Source organism: Protopterus annectens, chromosome 1.part0 (assembly GCF_019279795.1).
Source record: "Protopterus annectens isolate FY-2018-M chromosome 1.part0, PAN1.0, whole genome shotgun sequence".
NCBI lineage: Eukaryota > Metazoa > Chordata > Ceratodontiformes > Protopteridae > Protopterus > Protopterus annectens.
The window spans coordinates 1,196,537,372-1,196,552,872 of NC_056725.1; positions in this window are offsets into that span (position 1 = coordinate 1,196,537,372).

Here is a 15,501-nt window from a genome sequence, read left to right on the forward strand (position 1 = left end):
AGGTAATCTCAAAACACTTGATTCTACACTGCTTTGATCTGTGAAAGGGAGCTCATGCCTATTAAATCTGGTGGAAATCTATGAGGCAGTCACCAAAGACCTGGATGAGGGGGCATCTGTGCATACAATCACCTGTACTTAGCCAAGCCATTTGAAACTATCCCTCACTCAGACATCATTAACAAACCCACCCAGCTAGCTAGCAACAGTAGTATTATTAGAGGGGTTATTAACTGGCTCACTGATAGCACTCATATAGTCGGAATAGGGGGTATCCACCTCCTGTAGCAGAGCTGTAACTAGTGGTGTTCCACAGAGCTCAGTCCTCTGTCTTCTAATGTTTGTAATCCATTTATCCAATGCATAAACACAAAGTGAATGTCTGTGGCTGACAAGGTTTGCTGATGCTTGAAAAATGGGAGCGGTAATAGACTCTCCAAATTATGTCAACATCCTACAAGAGGGTCATACATGACCAAATGATTGTTGTCACAATCATGGCCTTAAACTCCATGCAAATATATGTAGTATCATTCCTTTCAGTACCAGCAATGTTTCTGCTAAGTAGCACATCAATAGCAACACCTTAAGTACATACTCAGGAATAAGGTTTACACCTACCTTACCTTAGATCACCATGTCTCCACAGTGGTAAGAAGGGCATTATATCTTGCTCATGTCATAACTGAGGGCACTGTTACCCAAATATAAAGTAGTTATAACCTCCATGTACTCTTTCATCATCAGACCAATATTTGAGTGCAATGGCCATTTTGTTATGTACATTTCCAAGCACCAGTGGCAATTGCAGAGACCACAAAAGTTCCTTACAAGGGAAAGTCAAGTCTTCAGCATCTGTCCTATGGGGATCATCTGAAATCACTGTCACTTTAGTCTGTGTTATACAGACTACTCAGAGGTAATCTATGCCTTGCACACAAGGCGATCTGTGACCCTGCTTTATTGGAAATGCTGCATATCCATAAGTCAAATGGTATACAGATTACTCACTGTAAGGACCTTAACTTGGCATGTCATATCAATACTACATACTGGAGAAAGAGATATGTCTACCAGAGTTTAACAAACCTTTGCAACAGACTCCTACTTAATGTCAAACAGAGCACCTCACTGGCCCTCTTAAGATGCAATCTGTATGATTGGATAGGTGACCATAATTTCACCACAGGGATTCTGTCTGTGTCCCTCTTGGACAGGGACAATAGGTGCTGATCATATAAATAAGGGTAGAAACTTGGTTAGGATTGTAAGGGCCCTAGGGCCATTAGCCTAGTACATTCCAATGATCCTATGATCCAATAGGCTGATGTAAAATGCTCTGACTAACATGCACACACACTGACTTGACTATAGTAAGAACAGTGCCACTACCAATTAATGTTTGCAGAACACTGCACAGCACACACACACCCCAAGTTGGCTACATTAAGATCAGAAGTCTTACCTATTTAGTTTTGCACACTATAGATCACAGTACTTAACACACATGCCATGGCTCAAGTCTGACATTAACATGTCTTTAGGTACTCTTATGCTATCGGACATCGGCAGGTCTTGTGAGGAACAAGAATTTGGAGGCCAGCATCACCTGTGATTCCCAAAACAGTGCAAAACCCTGACTCTTACTAAGTCAGTGTGGTAATCATACTTTTATTGCAGAGAAATGCACATACATAAATACAACATACTGGATGGAGAGATGTAAACCATGTCACAAGTGGTGTCCCGCAAGGCTCGGTTCTGGGACCCCTACTGTTTGGCATATATTTCTCAGAAGTACAGGCAAACACAGGTGGACTATGGCTAACCAAGTTCGCCGATAACTGCAAACTGGGAGCCATAATTGACGCTCAGGCTGACACGGACATCCTTCAAAAAGGCTTTACTGAGACAGGCACCTGGTGTCAAAGTCGTGGCCTCAAGCTAAGTGCCAAAAATGCATAGTCATTCTGTTTGGGAAAAACAAAACACCAATTCAAGTAAAACAAACCAGTCCTAGGGTTAGGTGCTTCTCAAGAAAAATGTCCACAATGTATTAAAAAACAAGAGAAGCACTTCACGTGTCGGCAACTCTTTATTGTAGAATAACAGAATAACAAAATAAAACAGTAAGCGCTTTCATGTTGCGATGAACGTTTCTTCAGACTTCAAACCACACATATCCTGACTGCATTTAAATACTCTTCTATACACTCATTAGCCAGTCTCCACAAGCAAACTATTAAGCAATCAATTAAATTAATTGTAGATTAATTATGTCTTTAACAATTATATATGCATGTATCCAAGGGAAACTCTTATAGCCTTATATAGCAAAAAACTTCCTTATCCATATATATGTGAACAAATATTCCAAAATATCTAAGAATGTTTCCAATGCTGTGTCAATATATATTATATATATTATATACTACATTAAAAAAAAAAAAAATATATATATATATATATATATATATATATATATATATATAAGAAATAATAATATGGAAATATGTACACCATATGAATTTTATATTTTATCAATAGCAAGTAATAAAATAATAAAATCAATAATTAATTCCATTAATATAAAAATAAATATAAATACATATGTGAAAAAGTACATATAAAAAAACTGCATGAAATGCACATTCTACGAATTCTATATATGTGTATAAGTGGATACATGCATATATAATTGTTAAAGACATAATTAATCTACAATTAATTTAATTGATTGCTTAATAGTTTGCTTGTGGAGACTGGCTAATGAGTGTATAGAAGAGTATTTAAATGCAGTCAGGATATGTGTGGTTTGAAGTCTGAAACGTTCATCGCAACATGAAAGCGCTTACTGTTTTATTTTGTTATTCTGTTATTCTACAATAAAGAGTTGCCGACAAGCCGTGGAGTGCTTCGCTTGTTTTTTAATACATTGTGGACATTTTTCTTGAGAAGCACCTAACCCTAGGACTGGTTTGTTTTACTTGAATTCGTGTTTTTGTTCTCACCGGAACTGGGACATGGCTACAGGCTTTAATAATGGTGCTGAAGAATCATCAAGAAATGCAGAAGGTTTCTCTATTTTTCACAATTTTTTAGTTATGGACAATAATCCACTTTTAAAGTTAACTAGAAACGAATTAACTACTGATGGTTCACGACAAATGAATACTACACGGAGCATGGAAGTGCTTCAGTTAACAAGGAAATTAGAGAATAGTTTTCATAAACTAAAGAACACGCAATGGCAAAGGCAGCACATGGAGGCATGCCTTAGCTTCAAAGTAGTGCCAAGGGGACTACGAATTCTAAAGATGCCAACATTTGGAAACACATATCCTGGTTTATTATGTAAGTGGCAAAAGTTGAATTTAGAAACCAGTTATGGTTATATTAAACTTTTGATAGAACAATACAGATTAATTGAGGACACTTTAAGTCAAGAAATAAGTAAAGTAGAAGGTGAACTGAAATTGCTATTGGAATATGATGAAATGGAGACATTCCGTAATGAGTTAACTACTACGTTATCCATGTTAGATAACAAGTTGTTGCAGGACAAAAAAAAGAAGCTTGAAAGAGACTACAATGATTTTATGAGAGGACAAGTCTTTTCTTGGCCGAGAGATTTTGTGAAGGGTGATAACATTGCTAGGAAACCCACAATAAGCACCACGCAAAAAGAGAATATCAATGCTCAAGCCACTTATGCCCAGGCTACATCCAACAGTGCTTCATGTATCAGTCAGAGCTATGATCGTCACGATACCCCAGAGGGCTCTGTTGTCAACACGCCACACATGCTCAACTCAATGATGTCAATAGGAAGCAAATTGTCGGGTGGTGATACTAGAAACTCTAGCACAGTGAAGGGATCTGTGACGGTGCATCCGGAGAAGGGAGAGGCGAATGCTAACCGAAGAGAGGTACGGGAGGGAGCGAAGGTTGACCAACGAAATGCACAAGAGGGAGTAAAGGAGAAGAGAGTTACAAACAACGGATGTGTTTCCTTCTCAGAAGATGTTTTATTTGCAGTAGAAGATGAACATTCTTTTCCGCTTCCGATAAGGCAAGTCGAACGACGGACTTGGTCACCAATGAACAACGTGAAGAAAAGGAAGAATTTACAAGACACACACGAATTCCAGAGGAAAGTCTTACGTCCAATACAGAAGGACTAACCATAAACATTTCCAGGTATGCTTTGACTGATAATGAGAAAGCGTTATTAGACAAAGGTTTATCTTTTATACCTTCAAGACATGCTGATGTTACTGACATTATAATTGATATTAAGATGTTTGTAAGAAATTTGGGTTTGAAGTTAATGTTTGAGAATGATGAAAGAACTGTAGAGAATATTTTTAGAAAACCTTCTACTTTTGTACCACAAGCAAATTCAATATTAGAAGCATTTGAGAAAGCATGTGAAAGGGACCTTTTAGAGTATTATATGAAAGTGAATGAAAAACCTGATTTTTATAATTTGACTCATAGTGAGAATGAAGCTTTAAAAAAGTTACAAATTAATAAGGAAATATTCATCAGACAAGCAGACAAGGGAGGTTCTGTTGTAATATTAGATAGATGTATGTATATAGATGAAATGAATAGTTTGTTAGGGGAAATGGATACATATCAATTTTTGAATAATGTGTCATTAGATAAAATAATCAAAGGTATACAAGAGATGTTATATGATTTACTTCTTTGTAATGTTATAGACAATGAATTGTATGTATATTTTTTGGTTAAAGAACCAGTAATCCCCAGTTTTAGGGGGTTACCAAAAATACATAAAAATCTGACAAATCCCCCCTTCAGACCTATAGTTTCAGAAAAGGGCTGGGCCACGGAACCATTATCTATTTATTTAGAAAAAAAGTTTAGACCAGTAGTTAATGAAATTAAATCTATAATAAAAGACACAAAAGATTTTTTATATAGTTATGCTGATTATATTCATTCCAAGAACAATAAGGAAGATGACATTCTAGTAACCTTGGATGTGGCCTCTCTTTTCACGTGCATACCTAATCAGGTGGGTATGGAATATGTTAGGCTCCTACTGATAGAAAAAAATGTCCCTAGAGATCTCACCATGAGATATATGAAGTTATTGGAGATAGTCTTGGAGAATAATGTTTTTACATATGATAACAAATATTTTCTACAAAAGAAAGGTGTAGCAATGGGGACACCATGTGCAAACTCCTATGCGAACTTAGTTATGGCATATTGGGAGGGCACATATGTGTTAAGAGATGCTCCGTTCAAGGAGAATATAAAATTGTACAAACGTTTTGTGGATGACGTTTTCCTTATTTGGAATGGTACCATGGAACAACTAAATGATTTCATTCTATACATAAATGGCACAACAGATTTTTTAAGGTTTAATATACTTTTTCATCCAATCAAATAGAGTTTTTAGATGTACATATTAATAAGGAGGGTAAAAAAATAGGTACAGATCTGTATAGGAAGCCTTGTTGGAGGAATAATTTATTACACCACAATAGTATGCATCCAACACATATTTACCCCAACATAGTGAAAAGTCAATCCCTGAGGATATCCAGGCTAGTGACTGATGATAATAGGTATGACGAACAACAAAATATGTTGAGAAATAGTTTTATGGAGAGAGGCTATGACAGACAGGATGTAAATACTATTATCTCAGAGAACATTAGACACAGAAAAGACAAGGGGAAACCCTTTTTGTTTAGAGGTAATAGAAGTGAACAAATGGTTAGCAAGAAAGATTCTAAAAACAAAACAAGTAGGTTAATCATACCATATACAAATAAAAATAGTAGAATAAAAGAGATTATACATAATAATTGAAGAATGTTAATGGTAGCTGATAAAATTAGAGAATTGGCAGGAGATAGACCAAATGTCACATATAAGAACATGAAGTCTCTGAAAAGATTACTTTGCTATGAAGATAACAGGAAAGAGTTGGTACATTCACAAAGGAAGGGTACTTTTGCATGTAGACATTGTAACCAATGTAGCTATATGCTTAATGGGAATGAGTTCGTACACCCTGACAATGGAAGAAAGTTCACATTTGACAGATATGCTGATTTTAGATCTAGAGATTTGATCTACCTAGCTCAATGTCAACTGTGTGCATCATTTTATGTGGGAAAGACAAACAGGACCCTAAGAGAAAGGGCTAGAGAACATGTATATGCCATAAATAAAGAAAATGAAAACAATGCTTTGGCTAGACATGTTATTAGAGTAGGGTCTAGACATAGTTTTAAATTCATGGCATTGGAAGTGATTTTGAAAACAGAGAGACTGGGTAATATTAGAAATTACACAGAAGAAAGAGAAAATAAATGGATAATTAGGTTACAAGCCAGTAGAGGACATGGCTTAAATGAGAAAAGTTCACTCAAGCCTTTTCTAATAGCTAAACCATATAAACATTGAATCATTCCTAGGTGTTATTCATGGAATACAACTCAATTATTTATATTATGCAGATATGTATATATATATATATATATATATATATATATATATATATATATATGTCTTTTTACATTTTTTTATATATATTTTTTATATTATGTTATACTATATATTATATATGTGTTTCTGCACATATATACATGTATATATATTTTGACAGTTAGTATGTGTATAGGAGTCACACTTATACACATATATACATGTATATAGATATATCTTTCCATACACGTTTTGTATATGTCTTTTTATATGTTTTTTATATGTTTTTTAATAGAAATGTATTTTTTATATACATCTATATATGCATCTGAGGAGTTTTTAAATTCACTATACATATATTCTTTGTATATATATTTTTTTATATATATATTTTTTGTATACATCCATATGATACAAATGCCAAATATGAAGAGATATATATATATTTGGAATGTAGTTTTATATTATATTTTCATATTATATTTATAAATAGGGATATTTTGTAAGTATATTTTATCTATAGAATTCGTAGAATGTGCATTTCATGCAGTTTTTATATGTACTTTTTCACATATGTATTTATATTTATTTTTATATTAATGGAATTAATCATTGATTTTATTATTTTATTACTTGCTATTGATAAAATATAAAATTCATATGGTGTACATATTTTCATATTATTATTTCTTATATATATATATATATATATATATATATATATATATATATATATATATTTTTTTTTTTTTTTAATGTAGTATATAATATATATAATATATATTGACACAGCATTGGAAACATTCTTAGATATTTTGGAACATTTGTTCACGTATATATGGATAAGGACATTTTTTGCTATATAAGGCTATAAGAGTTTCCCTTGGATACATGCATATATAATTGTTAAAGACATAATTAATCTACAATTAATTTAATTGATTGCTTAACAGTTTGCTTGTGGAGACTGGCTAATGAGTGTATAGAAGAGTATTTAAATGCAGTCAGGATATGTGTGGTTTGAAGTCTGAAGAAACGTTCAGCACAACGTGAAAGCGCTTACTGTTTTATTTTGTTATTCTGTTATTCTACAATAAAGAGTTGCCGACAAGCCGTGGAGTGCTTCTCTTGTTTTTTAATACAAAAACAAAACACCCATGAATTACCACATAGGCGACAGCCCCCTTAATACAGCAGAGGTAATAAGAGATCTGGGGACCCAGGTAGATAGTAATCTCTTGTTTGACAATCATATTGCCAAAGTAGTTAGGAAATCCTTCTATGTGGCCCATCCAATTACTAAGGGGTTCACATGTAGAAATAAAGAGGTTATAGTGCCCCTCTACTCATCACTCATCAGACCCATCATAGAGTACATTGCCCCATTTGGGATGTACCTCACAAGACACTTCCAACAGCTGGAAAGACCACAAATGCACCTCACCAAGAGGATTACTGGCCTCAAACATATGTCCTATGCAGCCCGACTGAAAAAACTCCAGCTGTACTCAGTGGCATATTGCTTACTCAGAGGTGATCTCTGCCTGGCTTACAAAGCCGTGTCCAACTCAGAATTGATGGACATGCTCCACCTAAAGAAATCCAAGTCATTGCGAGCCACGCGCTCTAGTGAGCTAAACCTCACCACAACAATAAATAGAACATACTGGAGGGATAGATTCCTGTCACAGAGACTCCCCATGCTTTGGAACAAAATTCCTAACTACATTAGGCAGAGCCCCTCACTAACACTCTTCAAGAGAAGCCTTGATGAGTGGATGGGTAACAGAAAATACACCCCTGGGATCACTTCACTGGCTCTGCTTGACAGAGGCTCAGTTAATTAATCAGTGGGGAGGTGAAAGCCAACACACTCTGGCTAGGCTTATAAATGCCCTCGGGAAGATATCCTAGTACCTACCTATGAACCTATTAACCTATAAACATAGCAAGTGGACTGGAGTAAGATTAGAGCCCCTTTCTATCTAGCTTGTACATTACAGATCAAAACACTTAATATGCACACCACAGCTTAAGTCTGATATTAAGATGGCTGTTGGTAGTCTTATGGTAGATTACATCAGCAGGCCTTGTGGAAGACAAGAATTTGGAGGTATCTGTCAACTGCAAGGGCCAAAAAGTGCATATCAACTGCAGTTTGTAAGTCAGTGGGAAAGTCAGATGCATACACAAACACACCAAGTAGGCTGGAGTTAGATTAGAAACCCTGCTAATCTAGTCTTAGATAATACAGATCACAGTACTAAATGCACATGCCACAGCTTAAGTCTGATGTTAGGATATCTGCTGGCAGTCCTATGGTAGATGACATCAGCAGGCCATGTGGAAGACAGGCATTTGGCCTGTGTCAACTGCAAGGGCCAAAAAGTGCATATCCATTGCAGTTTGGAAGTCAGTAGGGGATTCACACTTGTTTTGAAGGAGATGCAAATGCGTGCACAAACACACACACACAGTAGACTAAAGTTAAATTAGAACCCCTACCTATTGGTTCTTACACACTACAGAGCACACTACTTAACGCACATGCCAAAGCTCAAGTCTGCTTTACAAATTACTGCAAGCAAACTACTTGTATAGGACAAAAACAAGGCCTGTGTTGAGCAGCATGTGTGGCTTGCAGAGTGACATTGTCTCTTACTGTCATCTGCATCTAGTAGTCTTGCCATCAGACAACTGTTTTTATCCTAGCTATGTGGGAACAGTAGTGATTTTGGTCATCTGAATCTGTTTGCATTCAGATGGGCAAGCCTGTGGCCAAAAACAATTTGACCTGTCTATGCGTGAGTACTCAGCATTATACATTACCCAACTTGTATGCTTGTTGGTGTATGTGTGGTGACATCCAGCAGGCATAGTGCATTATCTACTGTACAGCCCTTACTTTTGGTCTTTTGACCAACATTATATATATGTCATAGTGCAGCTTTACTCACCCCATCTGGGTATGTCAGGCAATACAGACATATGCACACATATATGCATATATATATATATATATATATATATATATATATATATATATACATATATATATATATATATATATATATATATATATATATATATATATATATATTTACGTATATAACAGGGACATATATATATATATATATATATATATATATATATATATATATATATATATATATATATGGGTTCATAATAGTTAAACGAAACCTCATTTGATCGATACTCTACTCAGCGAGACCACTTCACCGACAACCCACATATGCAAAAACGCAATCAACCGACACCCAATTAATAGACTTTCAGAACATCAAAATGCAATTCAACTACAGTAATATCCTATAGGAGAATAGTGATTTCCCGTGCTGTAATATGTTGCCCATGACATAATGTCCACAAAATAATCACATCATGTACAGTGACAGCTGCCATAAATCAAAATAAATCAATAAAATGTAAAACAACCATTTTCTGCACATATCATGTTATCCATAACGCTTTATGTACCACAGTACATTCACAGTTTCAACAACTTAGCGATAGCTTTAACAAACTCAATGTCTGAATATGTGTCTTTACTTTTAATGACGTTCTCAAATTGTGACTGTCGTTTCATAATCTTCCGCCTCTTCAGAGATGATGATACTCCAGTAGAAAGTAAAACACGCATCTCTCCCACTCTATTTTGTTCCCTCGTCAGCACGTTAACAAGCACAGCTAGGTCAGCTGCTGTCCCACCCAATAGACCCTTCAAATGCCTGTGCCACACCTCCACGCTGTTTTGTGTCCCAGGAAGAAACAGTTCATTCAATTTTGAAATATTCCAGAATGATACTGGAAACAATGGTGGGAATCTCACACATGTGGTAGTCCTTGTACTAAACTTCCTCAATCTACCACATATGTACCCATCCAAGAAGTAATGTATCACTCTGTACCTTGTGCAGGAAAGGATTCCTTCAAAACATGAAATGTTGGCAGAACATCTTCCTTATTTAAAAGTGCTAGGGCAACTAAATTTTTGACACACAACTGAAACTCCATATCAGTGTTATACAAAGTGGATAGACCTAGTTGTTGGATTTTACTCCATAGGTTTTGGCCGAAGTGAAAAAGGCAACCTTTGGAAACTGTACCATTTACATTTAAATGTATACTCTTCATTGCAGCTATTTCATAATCTGACAGCACATATCTTACAGAAGGTTCCAATCTATGTTCTGAGAATAGGTGATAAATACTGTGCCACATATATTTGTAGCTTTTTAAAGACTTCTTAGACATGAGGCAATATATTAGGGGAATAGACTTGCTGCACATTCCAAACTTAACTAACCCATGTATACTGTATAGTTGATGACAGCATTTACCCTTAGAAATAAAAGTGCCATCCATGAGCCATATCATTGCTCGGCTCAAATCATTTAAGTTATCAAAAGTACTGAATACAACTACAGTCGTTCCAGTGACGTCATCATTCATCTTTTTGCTAATGAAATACCCATTTTTAATGGAAATTTCTCAAAATCAGTGGTATCAAACATTAACGATTCACACTTTTCGTTAGAGTAGACCTTACACCAAACCCTGCTGAGTTGCTGCAAAAGCACTTTTCTGGATGGAATCTCATGAATAGTGTTTAGAGAAGTAGAAGCTACAGCATCATCTACAACAAGACAGGGATTATCTACTGAGCCTAGCCCTGTCTTTCACATCACTTGACACAACATACTTTTGAACTGTGCCAGGCTCACCAGTATGGTTATGTGCAACGGATTTCTCCAACCGTTCACCATCAGCTGCAACAGTTGTAACAACCCTACCTCTACATTTCTCACTGATTTTGTACATACATCCCCAATATATTTTACTGTGTCTACTTCTTTCTAAGTAGTACATAAATCCATCCGCAACTAACATGTCTCTTCTTCGCTGAGACGGAACTGTGTGGTACACACTGCCTATGACAACTGGTCTGCTCAATTGGAAAGCATCCATTACTGTTTCAAGTGGTACAAAGTACAAGGGTGTTTTCAACAGTGAATGCATTTAAGCTGACATGCTGAGTACATCCTGGAAATTAGTATGTTAGAATAACAGCGAAAACCTATTGTCGTGCAATTAAACGTCGTTAACTTGCATTTTTGCTTGGATAAACATTCGGTGAAGTGGTCTCGCTGAGTAGAGTGTCGATCAAGTGAGTTGCTGCAAAAGCGCTTTTCTGGATGGAATCTCATGAATAGTGTTTAGAGAAGTAGAAGCTACAGCATCATCTACAACAAGACAGGGATTATCTACTGAGCCTAGTCCTGTCTTTCACATCGCTTGACACAACATACTTTTGAACTGTGCCAGGCTCACCAGTATGGTTATGGGCAACGGATTTCTCCAACCGTTCACCATCAGCTACAACAGTTGTAACAACCCTACCTCTACATTTCTCACTGATTTTGTACATACATCCCCAATATTTTTTACTGTGTCTACTTCTTTCTAAGTAGTACATAAATCCATCCGCAACTAACATGTCTCTTCTTCGCTGAGACGGAACTGTGTGGTACACACTGCCTATGACAACTGGTCTGCTCAACTGGAAAGCATCCATTACTGTTTCAAGTGGTACAAAGTACAAGGGTGTTTTCAAAAGTGAATGCATTTAAGCTGACATGCTGAGTACATCCCGGAAATTAGTATGTTAGAATAACAGCGAAAACCTATTGTCATGCAATTAAACGTCGTTAACTTGCATTTTTGCTTGGATAAACATTCGGTGAAGTGGTCTCGCTGAGTAGAGTGTCGATCAAGTGAGGTTTTGTTTAACTCATATGAACCCATATATATATATATATATATATATATATATATATGTATATATATATGTATATATATATATATATATGTATGTATATATATATGCTCATATACATATAGGTGTGTGTGTCTGATATATATTTGTGTTATCTACATATATGGGAAAATAGATGTATGTGTGTATGCATATATCTAGCTATACTGTAGTATATATATATATATATATATATATATATATATATATATATATATATATATATATATATTTATATATATATATGTGTATAAAATGTATTTATATATATATACATATATATATATATCTATATATATATATCAAATGTATTTATATATATGTATATATATGTGTATATATATATATATATATATATATATATATATATATATATTTTTTTTTTTTTTTAAGTCATTGTGCAAGGAGCAACGGATTTGCTCGTGGCTTAACTAAGTGTATGAGCATGCCCAGTGGGAGTTTTGGCTAATTACAAACTGACTCCAGCCCACACCTACCTGTACTCTAGTCCAGGATTTTGTGTATTACACAATATGATATCTGTCCCTGTTTCTGCACTGCTGCACATCACTCACATTGGCTAAGATTTTCTAAAGTTGTCTTATGTAATTAATATGTGACAGAGGTTAAAACAGTACAGCACACACAGACTGACACTCAGTAGAACAAAAATTATTAATACCTCACATCCAAAAAAAGTGGATACTTCTAGATTAGAACCATGAACACCATCACATAAGGTGCTTGTCTTAGTCCTTTAAGCCACAGACGTTGCATGACAAGCAAGGGGTCATTCATCACATAATCACCTGCATAAATATGTACATTGGTTATTCATCCGTTACCTAAGAAATACAATGTATGATTAATTTCTATATTACTGTCCTGATACTGAGTGAAATGCTCATATACCACTGATGAGTTACTGTTACAGCAGTTATAAGGGAACACTGCTATGTTGGGGGGTGGGGGAACAACACCACATGTTCTGCTGTGATACACAATAGTCTGACTATCATTTAACCTTACTGTTTAATATCTCCCTTCAATGATGTACCAGTAATTTGTTGCAGTAAGACTGCATGAATATTCCATGCATGAGGACTACTGACTAGAAATGAACACATGTTAGTGAAATGGGTATCTGTAGTCCCATGTGGATGTCATTTCTGTCCAGCTAGCCAGCTATAGTTACTTGCATAGTATACCCAGTCTATACATACAATGACATATCATAATAATCCACTAGACTACTGTGTAGGTTACAGACTTACCCTGTAAATGCAGCAGTTAACACAACTGTAGCTCAGGGCTGACTCTGTCTGATGCAAGCAGTACACAGCCAATACATAGACAGGTACAGAATGTGTGAGTTGCCTGGCATTAATTTTAATATCTGTATGTGAGTAGGTGTAAGGTGTTAGTCTCTAGGTCCCTGGGTTGTCAGTGAATGTGCTATGCATTTTCTCTTAGCCAAAGCCAGGGCATACTGAGCAGGCCTAAGTCTGCCTACAGGGACATCAGCAGGAGGTTTCTCTTCTGAGTCCTTCTGTGACTGTGGCTGTGGTGACCTAGGCACTGATGGGGGTCTGTGTATCCCTTCCTTTTGCTGATCCTGCTGCAAATGTTTCCACAGTATCAGAATATATAGCATAGCATAGCACATAATGCGATTATCTTTGCACATCTGGCTGGAGTATACTGCAGGGTTCCACCAAATATATCAAGGCACCAGAACCGTGACTTCAGAAGCCCAAACACATGCTCTATGATGTCTCTGGTTTGTGTGTGTGCCTCATTATGGCATTCTTCTGTGGGTGTGTGTGTCCATTTCTGATGAGTGTCATCATCCACTGTTCCAGGGCATTGGCAGCATCCTCCAGTAAATGGCCCTGTGGGATCCCCCCCCCCAGCAAACATCTGGTACAGCTGTGATATGTGCCAGATATGGGAGTCATGATAACTGCCAGGGTTGTCATCACACACATTCAGGATAATCCCCTGGGCATTGCACATAACCTAGTGATTGATGGAGTGGTACTCATTGCGGTTAGCCTAGCTACATAGCAGCTATGACAACAAGCTCATTCAAAGACTAGCCATTTATATGAATATAGTCCTGTCTAATAAGGTTTTCATTTTCAGTGGCAAATATTACCTACAATTAGATGGCATAGTTATGAGCACAGCATGTGCCAATAGCTACACCAATATGGGAATGGCTATTTGGGAGAAGCAATATATTTTAGAGAATTCTGATTTCAGCAAATTTATACCTTTTTATCGATGTTTCGTTGATGACATATTTTTATTATGGACAGGGACAGAAGAAGCCCTTAATGGTTTTGATAGGTACATACAAAATACTACTACATTTCTTACATTTGATATTAAATCATCTCTTCAAGCTATTGATTTCTTAGACGTACACATAGAAATTAAAGAAGGGAATATTACCACAGGAATACATAGGAAACAATGCCATCGTAATAAAATATTACATCATAGAAGTATGCATCCTAGACATATTTTTGTCAACATAGTTAAAGGCCAAGGTATGAGGATATCAAGGTTGAATCCTGACACAAAGGAATATCATAAAGAGATGGTTAGACTAACTTACAATTTAATGAATAGGGGTTATAATGAAGTGGATGAGGTACACACCTTAAGAACAACCACAGCAAGACCTTATTTTTCAGAAAAAAGCGAAACTGAATCCCATATGCAAATGGAAGACAGTGGAAATGTCAAAATGAGCATGTTTTATACCAACAACGTAAGAGATATCATTAGTGTTATACAGAAGCATTGGACTAGTGATGATAGAATTAAAGAAGTTGTAGGAAATAAACCACAGGTAAGATATAAAAATAAAAAATGCATAAAAAAAAACTCATGTCATAGGAATTTGATACCAACTAGAAGTGACTTTAATAGACAAATGAGAACTTGCCCTTGTGGCAAATGTTCCTGTTGTCCCTATATAAACAGTGCAGGTAGTTTTGTACATCCTATTAGTAAGAAAGACTTTAAGTTTAAAGTAGAGTCAGATTGTAACAGTACTAATATTATATACTTAGCACAATGTATGTTATGTAAGTCATTTTATGTAGGAAAGACCAACAGGCAGCTGAGAGATAGAATTAAAGAGCACCCATACAGTATTAGAACTAGTGATCATACTAATG